The following is a 16433-nucleotide window of genomic DNA, read 5'->3' on the forward strand; positions in this document are numbered from 1 at the left end:
TAAAGCGTTTAAACCAGTGTTTACAAGTATCTTGAGATGGAACATGTTCACCATAAGCTTCCCGAAGTATACAATAACTTTTTCTTCAAAATAAAGTAATAAATTAAAACTTCCCTCAAATGCTCTTTTTGGCACAAAATTCGACATTTTTAAGCATAAAAATATCTATGATGTTAACACCTTCAGCAAATTTGACATATGAAGTTTTGAAGCTTGCTGTCAATACAACAAAATAGCATACATATCAAATCGCATATATATCAACATATGTGTAACTCCATCTATTGAAAAAAATCTGCATTATTAACTGGTACACCTGGTAATCAAAACAGCATGGTACTGGCAGAGAAAAATACACACAGAGCAATGGAACAGAATAGAGAGCCCAGCTATAAAACCACGTGTCTAGGAATAGATAATTTTCGACAAAGGAGCCAGAAATACACAATGGAGTAAAGATAGTCTCTTCAATAAATGGTGCTGGGAAAACTGGAAAGCCACATGCAAATGAATGAAACTAAATTACAGTTTATACCCATGTACAAACATTAATTCAAAATGGATCAAATACCTAAATATAAGACCTGAGACTATAAGGAGGAAATATAGGAGAAAATATAGGTACCAAACTTATAGACCTTGGTCATAGAGAACATTTTATGAACTTGACCCAAAGGCAAGGGAAGAAAAGGCGAAAATAAATGAAAAGAACTATATCAAACTAAAAAGCTTCTGCACAGCAAAATAAACTGAAAACAAAACAAAGAGACAGCCAACTAGATGGGAGATGATATTTGCAAACAGTAGTTCCAACAAAGGTTTAAATTTTAAAATATAGCTTTTTCGCAACGGGTTTGACGCCAGAACACAGGTGTCGTGAAAACCACCAGTAACTCAAACCCAAGATAGGAAAGGAAAAGACTCACATCAACATCGTCGTCATTGGACACGTAGATTCCGGCAAGTCTACCACTATTGGCCATCTGATCTACAAATGTGGGGGCATCGACAAAAGAGCCACCGAGAAATTTGAGAAGGAGGCTGCTGAGATGGGGAAGGGCTCCTTCAAGTACGCCTGGCTCTTGGATAAACTGAAAGCTGAATGCCAGCGAGGTATCACCATTGATATCTCCCTGTGGAAATTCGAGGCCAGCAAGTATTATGTGACCATCATTGATGCCCCAGGGCACAGAGACTTCATCAAAAACATGATTACAGGCACATCTCAGGCTGACTGTGCTGTCTTGATTATTGCTGCTGGTGTTGGTGAATTTGAAGCAGGTAGCTCCAAGAATGGATAGACCGTGAGCATGCCCTTCTGGCCTACACACTGGGTGTGAAACAGCTGATTGTTGGTGTTAACAAAATGGAGTCCACTGAGCCACCCTACAGCCAGAAAAGCACAAGGAAGTTGTTAAAGAAGTCAGCACCTACATTAAGAAAACTAGCTACAACCCTGACACAGTAGCATTTGTGCCAATTTCTGGTTGGAATGGAGACAACATGCTGGAGCCAAGTGCTAATATGCCTTGGTTCAAGGGATGGAAGGTCACCCATAAAGATGGCAATGCCAGTGGAATCGCACTGCTTGAAGCTATGGATTGCATCTTGCCACCAACTCGTCCAGCTGACAAGCCCCTGTGTCTGCCCCTCCAGGATGTCTACAAAATTGGTGGTATTGGTACTGTCCCTGTGGGCTGAGTGGAGACTGGTGTTCTTAAGCCCGGCATGGTGGTCACCTTTGCTCCGGTCAACATTGCAACTGAAGTAAAGTCTGTTGAAATGCACCATGAAGTTTTGAGTGAAGCTCTTCCTGGGGACCATGTGGGCTTCAAAGTCAAGAATGTGTCTGTCAAAGATGTTCGCCATGGCAATGTGACTGGTGACAGCAAAAATGATCCACCAGCCCTAGCTGGTTTTGCTCAGTAGATAGAGCATCGGTCTGCAGACTCAAAGGTCCCAGGTTCAATTCCGGTCAAGGGCACATGCCTGGGTTGCGGGCTCGATCCCCAGTGTGGGGTGTGTAGGAGGCAGCCTGTCAATGATTCTCTCTCATCATTGATGTTTCTGTCTCTCTCCTTCTCCCTTCCTCTCTTAAATCAATAAAAATATATATTTAAAAAATTATCCACCAATGGAAGCAGCTGGCTTCACAGCTCAGGTGATTATCCTGAACCACTCAGGCCAGATCAGTGCTTGCTATGCACCTGTGCTGGATTGTCACACAGCTCACATTCCTTGCAAATTTGCTGAGCTGAAGGAGAAGATTGATTGTCATTCTGGGAAGACGGCCCCAAGTTTTTGAAATCTGGTGATGCTGCCATTGTTGATATGATTCCTGGCAAGCCCATGTGTGTTTAGAGCTTCTCTGACTACCCTCCTCTGGGCCGTTTAGCTGTTCGTGACATGAGACAGACAGTTGCTGTGGGTGTCATCAAAGCAGTGGACAAGAAGGCAGCTGGAGCTGGCAAAGTCACCAAGTCCGCCCAGAAAGCTCAGAAGGCTAAACGAATATTATTCCCAACACCTGCCACCCCAGTCTTTATCAGTGGCGTGAACAGTCTCAGAACTGTTTGTCTCAATTGGCCATTTAAGTTTAATAGTAAAAGACTGGTTAATGATTACAATGCATCGTAAAACCTTCAGAAGAAAAGGAGAATGTTTTGTGGACCATTTGGTTCTTTTGTGTGTGTGGCAGTTTTTAAGTTATTAGTTTTTAAAATCAGTACTTTTTAATGGAAACAACATGACCAAAAATCTGTCACAGAATTTTGAGACCCATTAAAATAACAAAGTTTAATGAGAAAATAAATAAATAAATAAATTCTAAAATATATAAAGAACTCATAAAACTAACCACCAAACAAACAATCCAATCAAAAAGTGGGCAGAGGACCTTAAAGTACACCTCTCCCAAGAAGACATATGAATAGCCAGTAGATCAGGAGTCCTCAAACTTTTTAAACAGGGGGCCAGTTCACTGTCCCTTAGACCGTTGGAGGGCCGGACTATAGTTTAAAAAATAAAACTATGAACAAATTCCTATGCACACTGCACATACTTATTTTGAAGTAAAAAAACAAAACGGGAACAAATACAATATTTTTATTTGCATGTGGCCCGCGGGCCGTAGTTTGAGAACCCCTGCAAATAGATGTTCAACCTCACTAGCAATTAGGGAAATGCAAATCAAAACTACAATGAGATACCACTTTACTCCTGTTAGAGTGGTAATTGTCAACAAGATAAGCAATAACAAGTGTTGTAGAGGTTGTGGGAAAAAGGGAACCCACATTCACTGCTGGTGGGAATGTAGACTGATACAACCACTATGGAAAGTAGTGTGGTGATTCCTCAAAAAATTAAGAATAGAGCTACCATATGATCCCTTTCCTGGGTATATACCCGAAAAACTCAAAATCATGTATTTGCAAAGATATATGCACCCCTATGTTCATTGCAGCATTATTCATGGTGGCCAAGACATGGAAACAACCAAAGTGTCCCAAGATAGAGGACTGGATAAAGACCATGTGGTATATATACACAATGGAATAATAGTCATAAGAAAGGATGAAATACTGCCATTTGCAACAACATGGATGGACTTTGAGAACATCATGCTAAGTGAAATAAGTCAGTCAGAAAATGCTAAGAACCATATGATTTTATTCATGTGTGGGATATAAAACTGAAACTCATGAACACAAACAGCAGTGTGGCGGTTGCCAGAGGGAAGGGGGTGGGGGGGAGAGAAGGGGATCCTAAAAACTATTTTGAATATTTAAAAAATCAACTTGGAGGACTTACACTTTCTAATTTTAAAACTCACTATAAAACTATAGTTATCAAGTTAGTGTGGTATTTGTTCTTCTGTGACTAGCATAAAGATAGATAAATGGAACAGAATTTAAAGTTCAGAAATAAATCCTAATATTTATGGTCAATTAATTTTCAACAAAGGCACCAAAGCAATTCAATGGTGAAAGGATAGTCTTTTTACATGTGGTGTGAGGACAATTAGATATCAACATGCAAAAACACAATCTTAGACCCTTACCTCACACCATACACAATAGTTAAACGAAAATGAATATGAGACTTAAATGTCAAAGCTACAACTATAAATCTGTTAGAAGAAAACTTAGAAGGAAATCTTTATAATCATGTATTAGGCAATGATTTCTTAGAATTCCCCCTCTATTTCTCTTGCGCTCTTTTTTTTAAATATATTTTTTATTGATTAAAATATTACATATGTGTCCTTATCCCCACATTATCCCCTACCCCCTGCTCATGCCCTCACCCCCCTGTTGTCCATGTCCATTGGTTAGGCTTATATGCTTGCATATAAGTCCTTTGGTTGATCTCTCCCCCTTACCCCCACCCTCCCTTACCTTCCCTCCAAGGCCCAACAGTCCAATCAATGCCTCTCTGTCTCTGGATCAGTACTTGTTCATCAGTGTATGTTGATCATTATATTCCACAAGTGAATGAGATCATGTGGTATTTTTTTAAAATTAATCTTTATTGTGGAATGTTACAGTTAATCCTTGAACAATGTGGGGGTCAAGGGAACCAATCCTGTGCAGTCAAAAATCTACATATAACTTTTGACCCCCCCAAATTTAACTACTAATAGCCTACTATTGAACATAAGGAAGCCTTATTGATAACATAAACAGTAAATTAACATATACTTTGTATGTTTATATGTATTATATGCTGTATTCTTATAATAAAGTAAGATAGAGAAAAGAAAATTTTATTAAAAAAAATCATGAGGAGCCCAGCTGGTGTGGCTCAGTGCTTGAATGTCAACCCATGAACAAGGAGGTCACAGTTTGAGTCCCAGCCAGGGCACATGCCCAGGTTGTGGGTTCAATCCCAAGTAGGGAGCATACAGGAGGCAGCCGATCAATGATTCTCTCTCATCATTGACGCTTCTATCCCTCTCTCCCTCTCCCTTCCTCTCTCTAAAATCAATTTTAAAAAAATATTCAAAACAAACAAACAAAAAACACACAGAGCTATGAATAAATAAATAAATAAATAAATAAATAAATAAGAAAACAATGAGGAAATCAATGACATCAAGGAAGAAATACAAAAGTTCCTGAAAACAAATGAAAATGAACACACAACAACTCAAAATCTAAGGAGCACAATAAAAGCAGTCTCAAGAGGGAATTTCATAGTACTACAGGCCTACCTGAAAAAAAAACAAGAAAAATTTCTAATAAACTATCTAACCCTACAAGTTAAAGAATTAGAAAGAAAACAAGAAAAGCCCAAAGTAGAAGGAAAGAAATAATAATGATAAAAGTGGAAATAAATGACAGTCACTAAAAAAAATACAAAATATCAATGAAATTAAGAACTGATTCTTTGAAAAAATAAACAAGATTGATCAACATTTAGCCAGACTAATCAAGAAACGAAGAGAGAGGACCCAAATAAATAAAATCAGAAATGAAAGAGATAAAGTAACAACTGACACCGCAGAAATACAAAGGAATGTAAGAAAATACTGGGAACAATTATAGGCCAACAAGTTGGACAACCTGGATAAAATAGACAAATTCCTAGAAAACTACATTCTTCCAAAACTGAATCAGAAAGAATCAGAAAACCTGAATAGGCCAATAACAGCTGATGAAATTGAAGCAGTAATCATAAAACTCCCAGCAAACAAAAGCCGTGGTCTTGATGGCTTCACAGGGGTGTATTAACAAATATTCAAAGAAAAACTAACACATCTCTCCTCAAACTATTCCAAAATATCCAAAAGGAAGGAACACTTCCAAGCTCTTTTTATGAGGCCAGCATTAGCCTAATTCCAAAACAAGATAAGGATAATACAACAAAAGAGAATTACAAGCCAATATCCCTGATGAACATTGACGCTAAAACCTCAAGAAAATATTAGCACATCTGAACCAGCAATGTATTAAGAAGATCATACACCATGACCAAGTGGGATTTATTCCAGGGATACAAGGCTGGTACAATATTCATAAATCAATAAATGTGATACACACCCAGTGGGTATGGTTCAGAGGTTGAGCATTGACCTATGCACCAGGAGATCACTAGTTCAATTCCAGGTTATGGCACATGCCTGGGTCTCAGGCTCAATTCCTGGCAAGGGGCGTGCAGGAGGCAGCCAATCCTTGATATTTCCCTCTCATTGAGGTTTCTGTCTCTTGATCCTTATCCTTTCCTCTCTCTCTAAATATTAATAAAAACATATTTTTAAAAAGTAATAATAAGAAAAACCAAGATGGCGGCATAGGTTAACCGGAGATCGCTGCCTCAAACAACCACTTCAGAGATATAACTAAAGGACAGAACGGACATCACCCAGAACCACGGGAAGGCTGGCTGAGTGGAAATTCTACAACTAGGAGGAAAGAGAATATCATACCCAGACTCAGAGGAGGCGCAGTGCTGAAGTGAAATACTCAGGTGCGGAGTGTGCGCGCGGAGCGGGCTGGCGGCGGAGGGCGCGGTTGTTGTTTTCAATCGGGAGGGAGTTTCAGACTCTGAGCTCCAGATCCGGGCGAGTCTCTGGGGACCGAGACTCAAACGGGAGAAACGGGACTGTCTGGCTTCGGTCGGAACTCGAAGGCAGCTTTCTCTCCGAGGTTTGCAGCCATTGCTGGGGCTCTGAGAGGCAGAGCCCCTGGGGAAGGAACTGAGAGTCGCCATTACTGCTTGTTCCGCCCGCCCTGTAGATCCCCGGGGACCCGCCCCGCCCAAGCCCTGCACAGAACCATTTGCCGGATAGCCTCAGGCAAACGCTAGATTAGCACCGCCCTAGAAATCCAGCACAGAAGCCCTCCCACTACAGACACAGCAGACTCTCTTAGCCAGTTAGCCTGGAGGTCAAATCACCCCGGTATTGCCGACATCAATCAAGGCTTAAAGGCAACAAGACTGCGGTCAAAGACCACTAGGGGGTGAACCAAGAAAGCATAAAAAATGCGGAGACAAAGAAACAGGACAAAACTGTCAATGGAGGATATTGAGTTCAGAACCACACTTTTAAGGTCTCTTAAGAACTGTCTAGAAGCTGCCGATAAACTTAGTAAGGCCCTCGAAAAGACTGGTGAGACCGCCGATAAATGTAATGAGATCCTCAAGAAATCTAATGAGACCCTCGATGTTGTGATAAAGAACCAACTAGAAATTAAGCATACACTGACTGAAATAAAGAATATTATACAGACACCCAACAGCAGACCAGAGGAGCGCAAGAATCAAGTCAAAGATTCGAAATGCGAAGAAGCAAAAAACACCCAACCAGAAAAGCAAAATGAAAAAAGAATCCGAAAATGCGAAGATACTGTAAGGAGCCTCTGGGACAGCTTCAAGCGCACCAACATCAGAATTATAGGGGTGCCAGAGGATGAGAGAGAGCAAGATATTGAAAACCTATTTAAAGAAATAATGACAGAAAACTTCCCCCACCTGGTGAAAGAAATAGACCTACAGGTCCAGGAAGCGCAGAGAACCCCAAACAAAAGGAATCCAAAGAGGACCACACCAAGACACATCATAATTAAAATGCCAAGAGCAAAAGACAATGAGAGAATCTTAAAAGCAGCAAGAGAAAGAAACCCAGTTACCTACAAGGGAATACCCATACGACTGTCAGCTGATTTCTCAACAGAAACTTTGCAGGCCAGAAGGGAATGGCAAGAAATATTCAAAGTGATGAATACCAAGAACCTACAACCAAGATTACTTTATCCAGCAAAGCTATCATTCAGAACGGAAGGTCAGATAAAGAGCTTCACAGATAAGGAAAAGCTAAAGGAGTTCATCACCACCAAACCAGTATTATATGAAATGCTGAAAGGTATCCTTTAAGAAGAGGAAGAAGAAAAAAAAAAAAGGTAAAGATACAAATTATGAACAACAAATATGCATATATCAACAAGTGAATCTAAGAATCAAGTGAATAAATAATCTGGTGATCATAATAGAATCAGGGACATAGAAAGGGAATGGACTGACTATTCTTGGGGGGGAAGGGGGTGTGGGAGATGCGGGAAGAGACTGGACAAAAATCGTGCACCTATGGAAGAGGACAGTGGGTGGGGAGTGAGGGCGGAGGGTGGGGCGGGAGCTGGGAGGAGGGGAGTTATGGGGGGAAAAAAAAGAGGAACAAATGTAATAATCTGAACAATAAAGATTTAATTAAAAAAAAAAGTAATAATAAATGTGATGCATCATATAAACAATTTGAAAGACAAAGATCACATGACTATACCAATAGATGCAGAAAAAGCATTTGACAAACTCCAGCACCCATTTTTCATAAAAACTCTCAGCAAAGTGGAAACACAGGGATAATACCTCAGCATAATAAAGGCCATATATGACAAACCTACAGCCAACATCATACTCAATGGACAAAAAATAAAACCATTTCCCCTAAGAACAGGAACAAGACAGGGATGTCTGCTTTCACCACTCTTATTCAACATAGTACTGAAAGCCCTAGGCACAGCTATCAGACAAGAAGAAAAAAATAAAAGGCATCCAAATTAGAAAGGAGGAAGTATAACTGTCATTATTTGCAAATGACATGATGTTGTACAAAAAAACCCTAAAGACTCCACCAAAAAGCTACTAGATGTAATAAATCAATTTGGGAATGTAGCAGGACACAAAATTAACACTCAGAAATTGATGCATTTTACACACTAATAATGAACACTCAGAAAGAGATACAAAAAAAAAATCCCACTTACCATTGCAACAAAAAATTAAGATACCTAGGAATAAACTTAACCAAGGAGGTAAAAGACTTGTACTTGGAAAACTATAGGACGTTGAAAAAAAGAGATAGAGGAAGATATAAACAAGTGGAAGAATACACCATGTTCATAGATTGGTTTAATTAACATAATTAAAATGTCCATACTACCCAAAGCAATCTATACATTCAATTCAATCCCTATTAAAATACCAACAACAGGAGGAGGAAAAATGGCGGCGGTATAAACGGACGTGTCCTGTGCCTTGTCCTGGAGCAGATAAGGGTGAGCAGCTGAAACGGGTAACATGCAGCCCGAATAGGCAGAGGATTTTCAGCTGAGAGACTGTCTGCAGCTAGGAAAGACCGAGAACCCCCAGGAAAAAAAGGACGGTTGGAGACTGCGGCTGAAGCCTCTCGTGGTGCGCCAGCTAAGCAGCGGAGACTGCGCCATCTTGGGTGGTTGTTGCCGGCATCCAGAGACCAGCTACTGACCCGGGAGCAAGGGATCGCAGGCAGCGTGACTGCGTGAACTCAGACGAGCACTGCTTCTTCTCACGGAAAGGTTGGACATCCCCTAAAGGTGCGGTTTGCAGTTCGGGTTGGAGGGAGGACCGAGCTCGCGCGCGCGCGTGCGCGCGCGGGGCGGAATCTGCGCCCCACAGAGTCTGCAGCAGTTGGGACCAGCGTGACCCGTGAGTGGGGAAGGGGCCCCACAGGGCTGCTGGCAGAAGGGAACGCGAAAAATGAGCCCATAGCTGGACTGGATGTAAAGGAGCAGCCTTGGACTTTGCCAATCTGCTGGCTGCTTGGTGCCAGGGGCGAGTGAGCGCGCGGAGACTGCGCGCGGAGACTGTGCGCAGACCTGGAAGGTGGAGGCTTGCGAATTCGCACAACTATCAGGCTCTTGTTACAGTTCCCCTTAGATCCGTGCATTTGATTATTAAACCCAGTGCATGGGATTCCCCAGTTGGGGTCATTCACAGAGCCTGTAGGGGAAAGTTCTTTTTGGGGAGCCTGGGAAACAGCGGGCAGTGGCAAGGAACCAGCTCTGGGCAGTGGTCTTTCCTGAATCAGTTCCCAATACCATAGAGGAAAAAAAAAAAAAAATCCTACTGATAGAGAGGACTTATAGCCTCGGAGGTCAATCCAGACACACTGCCACCCAGAGGCAGAGCCACGAACTGTCTCTTCTGCGATCACAAATAAAGGCAGTCTGGTAAACAAATACAAGCTGCCTTAAAATCAGGTCTGTGGTTTACTGCACGGAGGGACAGTGTATCGCAGGGAAGTTCATCACTTCCCTGAATGCCTGGCAGGACTGAGGCGTGCCAAAAAGAAGAGTGGAAGATCTGAAGCACCTTCACTTCCGAATATTTTTATATATATATATATATATATATATATATATATATATATATATATATATTTTTTTAAATTCTTTTTCCACCATTTCATTAAGAACCTATTTTATTATTTTTTTTTTATTTTTTATTTTTTTCATCACTTGATTTTACCTTTTTAATTACTACTTTTTTTTAACCAGTATTATTGCTATCCTTTTACCATTTTTTCAAGTGTCATTTTATTTTTTTTTATTTTTTTTTTATTTTTCTTTATTTTATTTTGGGATTAGTGTTATACACACTATTTTCATCGTTCCTTTAGCATCATTTCTCTCTAGCTCACATTTACCCTTAAGCCAAAACTCTCTTCCTCACTTTTCCCCTTTTGTTGTCCTGTTTCTCTTACCCTATTCCTGCTTTGGATTTTACCTATTCCTTCTTTCTAACCACTGTCTAAATTTCACCCTACTTATATATCTAATTTCCAATCCCTCGCTCTCCCCATACAAATAGCCTCTTCCCCACCTCTATTTCATTCTCTTACTTTTTTTTTTTTTTTTTGTATTTTTGTTTTTTTTTTTTCTTCTCTCCCTTTTCCCAATCTCATTTCGGCACTCCTTTTTGTTTTTTATTTTTCTCTTTAATCTTTTTCTCTTTTTTCTTCTATATCCCCTAATTCTCTTCGCTCGGGGGGTCACCTTTATTTGGGGTTATTAATATCGTGAATGCATTTAGTTTGTTGCCTTGTACGTCGTGCCTTGTTGTGTTGTATTGTGTGCCTTTGAATCAGTGCAGCAGAGAGAGAACTACATAACCAAACACCTTGAGAAGAGAAATCATGGTGAAACAAAGAACCAACCCAAATATGAGAGAAAAACAGGCATCATCAGAAAAGGAAGTAAACGAAATGGAGGCAATGGAGGCAAGCAACCTGTCAGAGAAAGAATTCAGAGTAATGGTCATAAGGTGGATGAAAAAAATGGAAGACCAATTCAACAATATGTGTAGGAACCAAGAGGAAATGAAGAAGAACCAAGAGGAAATGAAGAGAAACCAAGAAGAAATGAAAAACGACATCACTGCCATAAAGAACTCAATAGAAAGCATCAACAGTAGACTAGAAGAAGCAGAGGACCGCATCAGCGAGCTAGAAGACAAGGTAGAAAAAAATACCCAAACAGAACAGCTTCTAGAAAAAAAAATTAAAAAGCAGGAGGAGAGCCTAAGAGAACTCTGGGACAATGCTAAACGAAACAACATCCGAATAATAGGGGTGCCAGAAGGAGAGGAAACTGAGCAAGGAATAGAAAACCTGTTTGAAAAAATAGTAACAGAAAATTTCCCTGATATAGGGAGGAAAAAACTCACATAAAATACCAACAACATATTTCACATATCTATAACAAATATACCAAAAATCTACATGGAAACAAAAACCCCCGAATAGCCACAATAGCCTTGAAAAAGAAGAACAAAGTTGGAGGGATCGCAATACTGGATATCAAATTATAATACAAAGCTACTGTAATAAAAACAGCCTGGTACTGCCACAAGAATAGGCATAAAGATCAATGGAACAGAACAAGAACCCAGAAATTGACCCAAACCACTATGCTCAATTAATATTTGATAAAGGAGGCAAGAGCATACAATGGAGTCAAGACAATCTCTTCCATTAATGGTGCTGGGAAAATTGAACAGATACATGCAAGAAAATGAAACTAGACCACCAACTTGCACCATACACAAAAATAAACTCAAAATGGATAAAGGACTTAAATATACGATGGGAAACCATACAAATACTAGAAGAATCCAAAGGCAACAAAATCTCAGACATATGCCGAAGCAATTTCTTCACTGATACAGCTCCTAGGGCATTGGAAACTAAAGAGAAAATAAACAAATGGGACTACATCAAAATAAAAAGCTTTTGCACAACAAAAAAGCCATCAACAAAACAACAAGAAAGCCCACTGCATGGGAGAACATATTTGCCAATGTTATCACTGATAAGGGTTTAATCTCCAATATTTATAGGGAACTCATACAACTTAACAAAAGAAAGATAATCCAATAAAAAAAATGGGCAAAGGACCTAAATAGACACTTATCAAAAGAGGATATTCAGAAAGCCAAGAGACATATGAAAACATGCTCAAAGTCACTAATCATCTGAGAGATGCAAATCAAAACAACAATGAGGTACCATCTCACACCTGTCAGAATGGCTATCATCAACAAATCAACAAACAACAAGTGCTGGAGAGGATGTGGAGAAAAAGGAACCCTCCTCACTGCCGGTGGGAATGCAGACTGGTGCAGCCACTATGGAAGACAGTATGGAGTTTCCTCAAAAAACTAAAAATGGAACTCCCGTTTGACCCAGTGATCCCACTTCTAGGAATATATCCCAAGAAACCAGAAACACCACTCAGAAAGGATATATGCACCCCTATGTTCATTGCAGCACAATTTACCATAGCTAATATCTGGAAACGGCCTAAATGTCCATCAGCAGATGAATGGATTAGAAAACTGGTACATCTACACCATGGAATACTATGCTGCTGTAAAAAAGAAGGAATTCTTGCCATTTGCAACAGCATGGACGGAACTGGAGGGCATTATGCTAAGTAAAATAAGCCAGTCAATGAAAGAAAAATACCACATGATCTCACTCATTGATGGATAATTAAGACCATTATAAACTGATGAACAAAAATAGATACAGAGGCCAAGCAATATCGAACAGACTGTCAAACTATAGCGGGAAGGCCGGGGAGGGTTGGGTAAGAGGTCAACCGAAGGACTTTTATGCATGCATATAAGCATAACCAATGGACACAAGACACTGGGGGGTATGGGAGGCTAGGGGAAGGTCAAGGGGAAGGGAAAAAAAAGGAGACATATATAATACTCTTTGTAATACTTTAAGCAATAAAACAATTTAAAAAATAAATAAATAATGGGCAGAGGACCTGAATAGACACTTATCAAAAGAGGATATACAAATAGCCAGGAGACACTATCACTAGTCATCAGAGAGATGCAAATTAAAATGTCAAATAAGGTACCATTTCATACTTGCCAGAATGCCTACCATCAATAGATCAACAAGCAAAAGGTGTTGGGGAGGATGTGGAGAAAAAGGAACCCTCGTGCACTCCTGGTGGGAATGCAGACTAGTGCAGCCACTATGGAAAACAGTGTAGAGTTTCCTCACAAAATTAAAAATGGAACTCCCATTTTTAAGTGATCCCACTTCTAGGAATATATCCTAAGGATCCCAAAACACCAATCAGAAAGAATACATGCATCCTTATGTTCATAGCAGCATTATTTACAATAGCTAAGATCTGGAAACAGCCCAAGTGCCTATCAGTAGAGGAATGGATTAAAAAATGTGGTACATTTACATAATGGAATACTATGCAGTTGTAAAAAAAAAAAAAAAAGAATGGATGGAGAGACCTAGAGATGATTATGCTAAGTGAAATAAGCCAGTCAAATACAAATATCACATGATCTCACCTATATGTGGAACCTAATGAGCACAATAAACTTATGAATAAAATAAAACCAGAGGCATGGAAACATGAACAGGCTGATGAATCTCAAGGGGAACGTGGGAAGGGGAGCAGGCAGAGACTAACCAAAGAATTTATATGCATATATGCATTGCCCATGAGGAGTGAATTCAGAGGAATGGTGGTATGAGAGATCCCCTTGGCCTCTCCCCCTGAAATTTCAACAAGTTAACCCAACTATAATTCAACAAAGAATTCCCTACTCTTTACAGAAGTATGCCTGACAGACGGTTGCATTGAGACATCTAATGGTGGGCAACAGGGAATAAACAGGGAGATGAGAAGGGAGTAAAGCTCAGACAGCCTGGGATCTTGTGGCTGGGGCCTGGAAAAGGGAGGGAGCTAGAGGTAGCAGGCATTTTCTTCAGCCAGGAGGAACAGAGCTGCGGGGTCAATCCATTAGGGCAAGTAGAGGGAACAGTGACTGAGCTAGCAGATGCCTGATAGAGCACAGGATTCCGCGACATGGCTCTCCACTGTCATGCAAGGTGATGGTGTTTCAGACAATGAAACAGAATCACAGAGCCCTGCCACTACTCGTACTCCCAAAACTTGCCTTCCATTGCCCTTGATCAGGTCAATGAGCATATTATCTGTAAACAAAGAGCTATAGAAGTAAAACTGCTGTTTCCCTCAGTGACTGATCTCCAGGTGTGGTGCTTGAGGTGGGACCCCATGGGGTCAGGGGTTGCCATTTCAGTGAGGGCAAAACGAACCCCACTCCAAGCAGCACGAGTGTACTGTCTTACAGAAGCGTTGGAGGTCAAGTCTGGGAGATCACAGAGGTAAAAAATTTTGCAATTCAGAACATCTACTGGAAGTAGTAGAAATACCTCTTCAGAGAAAGCTGCTATATAGCCTATCAATATAGACAGATATACATGCCTAGACAAAGGAGAATAGCAAATACCATGAATAACCATGGTAACGAGGATTATCATAAAAAAATGAAAAATCTCTAGAAAGCAAGCTGGAAGACATGGAAATATGTGATATAAATTAGAGAGACTTCAAGATTACAGTTCTGAAAATGTTCAATGAGATATTGTCCCGACCCGCGGGACAACAACGGGGGAACCAAGAGACACCCTAGGAGAATGAAACAAACAAGGGACACGAAAGAATGGAGGCAAGACAAGTTCTGATCAAGCCTCAAATTTTATTCTTACCTCGGCAGGATATATACTGTTTTAGGGACGGGGGGGGGGGGGGGGTGGGGAGGGGTGGGGGGGTGGAGAAGCCTATTAGCTTATCAGTAGGGCTCCGATGTGGGTGGTAGTTGCTTCAGGGAATAGGATGGTTATCTTTAGCTGCTGGCTGAATCGCAGGACATACTTAGTTTCTGGTAATTAGGAGTTTCTGGAGGAACCAGAAACTTATAATTCTTAAGATGGCTTTGTCTAAGCCAATATCTCTAATGGCTCCCAACAATTCCTCCCTTTTTCCTTATTAAGGGGCGGGCTTTAACCGACTGGGGGAGTAGGGACCTGGTTCCTCCCGTGGGATGGTGGGGTCCCACCGCCAGTGGCTCTTGGTATCTTTTGGGGAGGAGAGGCAGAGCCGATAGTTATGTATGGATACCAACCTCTATGCAAACCAGGTGTGCTCACAGGGAAATCCAGAGGCGGTCGAAAATTTTTGTGACCTTCCCTTGCAGTGCTTTGCCGTGCACCCAGGTCGGTGCCCATGCCTTTCTCCTTCTATGGGGAGTAGGCAAGCATCCCTCTGGCGTCATGCTGTCCCCGCAGGGAGGGAGTTTTAGCAGTCATTATAATCACATTCACGGTCTAACATGGCTAGACGATGGTAGTGTACCTGAATGGGTTTGGCCAGGACGCTATCAACCTGCTGTTTTACAAAGTTTGTTAATTTTCTAAAAGCCCAGGGGCCGAAAGCTAGGATTAGGAGAAGGCTTATAAGGGGGCCGAGAACAGGAAGCAGGTAGGGCAGAAGTCCGTTCAGTCCGCTCCAAAGGGGGTTCTCGAATAATTCTCTCTGTCTCTTCACTAGATCTTCTTGTAACTTCTTTATCTTGTCTCGGACGATCCCGGATTTGTTGGCATAGAAGCAGCAGCGTTCCTGTAGGGCTAAGCATATTCCTCCCTGTTCTGCTGTGAGCAAATCTAACCCTCTTCTATTTTGTAGTACTACTTCAGCTAATGAATCTATCTGATCTTGGAGATCATTGATGGTGCCTGAGAGAGCTTGGACATCATCAATTAGCTGGTTAGATAATTTGTTATAGGTATGCAATGCTGTTCCTAAAAAAAGGTCAAGAGAGGTCAATACAGAATGCTTAAGTGCCTTTCCCTTAATTAATGGGCTAGGTAATATACTGTGAGCCTTGATGTGGGTGATATAAAAAGGGTATTTTCTCTGCTGCACAATCTGTCGAACTTGCTTAAATAGTAAGAATAAACTTTGGTCACTAAACCATTTCAACCGGGCAGTTTCAATTCTACTTACTAGGCCCGAAGCAAAAAAGAATCAGAAATTATGTTAACAGGCTGTTGGAAATCTTGCAACGCAGCCTTAATAGCTTTTAATTTAATTCTTTGCACAGAAGTATGACTGGTCAGAATTTATAGTATGATAGGCAGCTTTCCCATTTGATGACTCATCAGTAAAAACAGTTAAGGCTTCAGGAATTGGTTCCTGCCTAGTATTTTTTGGTATAATTATGGAGGTCTTATTTAAAAATTGTAGAAGTTTATCTTTTAATAGGTGACA

General features: G+C 40.8%; 1 pseudogene; it reads left to right on the forward strand.

The window, feature by feature from the left end:
• Positions 1-893: 893 nt before the first annotated feature.
• On the forward strand, positions 894-2637 carry LOC118653495 (annotated as a pseudogene).
• Positions 2638-16433: the final 13796 nt, after the last annotated feature.

Source organism: Myotis myotis, unplaced genomic scaffold, assembly GCF_014108235.1.
Source record: "Myotis myotis isolate mMyoMyo1 unplaced genomic scaffold, mMyoMyo1.p scaffold_m19_p_4, whole genome shotgun sequence".
In the NCBI taxonomy this organism is placed as follows: domain Eukaryota; kingdom Metazoa; phylum Chordata; class Mammalia; order Chiroptera; family Vespertilionidae; genus Myotis; species Myotis myotis.